The sequence below is a fragment of the Thamnophis sirtalis genome, unplaced genomic scaffold (genome assembly GCF_051295495.1).
Source record: "Thamnophis sirtalis isolate CommonGarterSnake01/CBP01778 unplaced genomic scaffold, rThaSir2_p1.2 scaffold_104, whole genome shotgun sequence".
NCBI classification, from domain to species: domain Eukaryota; kingdom Metazoa; phylum Chordata; class Lepidosauria; order Squamata; family Natricidae; genus Thamnophis; species Thamnophis sirtalis.
This window is the reverse complement of record NW_028261484.1, coordinates 23,617-26,813: the sequence shown is the minus strand read 5'-3', so window position 1 is coordinate 26,813 and position 3,197 is coordinate 23,617.

The window sequence follows — 3,197 nt, the reverse complement described above, 5'->3', positions numbered from 1 at the left end:
GGAGTTGGCCGTGGCGAATAGTCACCGAGCCCACAAGAGGAGCCCCGCCGGAGGGCAGCGCCGGGCTCCCGCGTGTGCTCCGCCCCAGACGCCCCGAGAGCCATTCCGGTCCCGCAGCTGCCACCGGCCAGAGGGGCTTTGTGGTCCCGGTCAGTGACGCCCGCCTGAATCAAGGACGGGGCACCCCGGCGCTCCGCGACGTGGACGGGCTGGAAGAGGTATGGGGGGGGGGGGGCTTTGGCCGAAGAGGCCAAGCTTTCTGGGGGGGCTTTGGGGGCTGCCTGAACCATAGAAGGCCAGAGATCCTGAGGCCTTTTGGGGTGGAGGAGGGGCAGAAGTCCGAAGGAGCTGATTGGGGGACCCCTGTGGAGCAAGGCTGGGGGGTGTTTGAAGAAAGGAAAATGTATTTTTTTTAATAGTACAGATAGTCCTCGACTTACAACCATCTGTTTAGTGATCGTTCAAAGTTATAAGGGCACTGAAAAAGTGACTTACACTTACGACCATTGCAGATTGCCCATGATCACGTGATAAAAATTCAGACGCTTGGCAACAGATTCATATTTATGACAGTCACAGTGTGTAGGGGAGGGGAGGGGGAAGAAAGGAGAGGCAAAGAGAAAAGGGGGGTTTGGAGAAGAGTTGACAGATTTTTTTAAATTATTATTTTAATTTTTCCATCATGAAAGAGAATATTTAACAGATTAACAGAGTCGGAAGGGACCTTGTAGGTCATCTAGTCCAACCCCCTCTCCCAAAGTCTACACCATTTCTGACTGATAGCTGTCCAGTCGCTCCCATGGATGAAGCTCCAACAACTTCCGAAGGCAACTTCTCTTCCATGGGTTGATGGTTCTCACTGGCAGAAAATTCCTCCTTATTTCCAGGTCGAATCTCTCCTTGGTCCGTTCCCATCCATTCTTCCTTCTCTGGCCTTCGGGGGCTTTGGAGAAGAGCTCAACCCCCTGACTCCTCTCTGGGGCAGCCCCTCAAGTATCGGAAGGCTGCTCTTATGTCTCCCCTGGTCCTTCTCTTCACTGGACCAGCCATGCCCGGTTCCTGCAACCGTCCGTCGTATGTTTCAGCCTCCAGCTTTGTATGTTTAGCCTCCTAATCATCTTGGTTTTTGATTTCTGGAGTTCTTGGCGTTGGAAAAGGACTAGTAATCTTCTACCAATAATGGAGAATATTTGTAGCTCAGGGTTGAATGGGGGGGGGGTCCTTGGGGCTCTCTGAGCTCTTGCTGACGTTTCATGACCCAACTAGGCAACATCATCCGTGCTGGTAAGGGGTGGGGTTTGCTATCAGTTTATATTCTGGGGTCCTGCCTGTCTCTTGAGGGGGCTGCCCTGCAGATCCTTTGATTGGCTTGCTTGCTGATGGCTCTTCCTCAGTTTCCTTGATTGGAGTTAATCTCTGCCGATCTGGGTGCTGAGTGCTGGTGGGGGGGGGCTGGGCCCTTCCTCTCTCTTTTGCAGAGTCTGCAGGTGTTGTTGACCTCTATGTGTCCCTCGATGGCTGATTTGTCACCAGGAAAGTCCCTGGCATCCCTTGGCCCCGGTGGTCACATTCCCCCAACTGAAACTATGGTTAAATCTGTCCATATGTTGTGACCAGTGTCCCTGAACAGCCCCCCCCCCACCCACCCATTCAGGGAGAGCACCCAAGGAACCTGCACAGGGGTGGGGTGGGCAGAGGACCCCAGAAAGCGGGGTGCTCTTGGCTCCCCATCCATGACAGCAGGGCAACTCCAGAATGTTGCAGGTTGAAGAAGGCAGGAACACACACACACACACACACACACACACACACTGCTCAAACTGCTGAGATCAGAGCTGTCTCCCCCCTCCCCCCCCCCAGGAATGGGCCTGCTGTGAAGGAGCTTGGTCCCCCCTCCCCAGAGGTCTTCTAAGAGAGGCTGGAAGGTCATTGGTGCAAAGGGCTTCACTGGACCCTGCACTCAGCCGATGACAGGGGTCTCCAGCCTTGGCAACTTTAAGCCTGGCGGACTTCAACTCCCAGAATTCCCCAGCCAGCTTTGCTTCAACTCCCAGCTTTGCTGGCTGGGGAATTCTGGGAATTGAAGTCTGCCAGGCTTAAAGTTGCCAAGGCTGGAGACCTCCCGACCTATGAGGTCCCTTCTGGCTCTTTGAAGGGGGGGGGGCTGAGGAAAGACAGCTGGCTGTGGAGTTGGGGAGCCTGAAGGAGAAGCTCCCTCCTTCACAAGGGGCAAATGCCAAAGGGATCTCTCTGTCTTGGGCTCCTCCTTAGGCTTTAAGATAGAATGCAGAATAACAGAGCTGGAAGGGACCTTGGAGGTCATCTAGTCCAACCCCCCCCCCCGTCTAAGCACGAGACCCTAAACCATTTCTGACAAATGGCAGCCCGGTCTTGAAAGCCTCCCACAACTTCTGAAGGGAAGTAATTCCAATATGAATTGTCCTCACTGTTAGGAAGTTTCTCCACCGTTTCTTCTCCCCTTGATCAGCTTCCACCTGTTGCTTCTCCTTCTGCTTTCTGGGGCTTTGCAAAATAGGCTGACCCCACCCCCCCACTTCTTCTTTGTGGAGGCTCCTCAAATACTGGAAGGCTGCTACCTTCCCCCCCCCCCCCCGGAAGAGGCTGGGCAGCCATTTGCCTGGCTCTGGGATGGTTTGAGCAGAGGGGTGGACTAGAAGACCTCCAAGGTCCCTTCCAACTCTATTCTAATTGATTAATCAAGGAGAGAACCAACCTAAAAAAAAGGAGGAATTTCCTTACAGTGAGAACAGTTAACCAGTGGAACCTCCTGCCACCAGACCTTGTAGGTGCTCTATCCCTGGAAGTTTTTTTTATTTTTTTAAAACAAGCAAAAACATACATATAACATACAAAATTTCATCAATTACATATCTATTTAGCATGTCATTTGGTCACAAACATTTGTGCATCACCGCTTTCAGTTATATATAAAATCAGTAGTTTTCAACCCAATGTACGTTAATACATTGATTATCATTGTAAATCATATATTCCGTTTACTCTCACAATCCCCTCCTTTTAAACACGAGAATTCTAAATATTAAATACATATGTATGCTAATTATCTGTTACATCATTGTATTTCTATTTAGTAATAACATATCTTTATGGTATCAACTGTCTTATTCTGGTATTTCTTGCAGTATATATAAAAAGAAAAAAAAAGGTTCATCAAC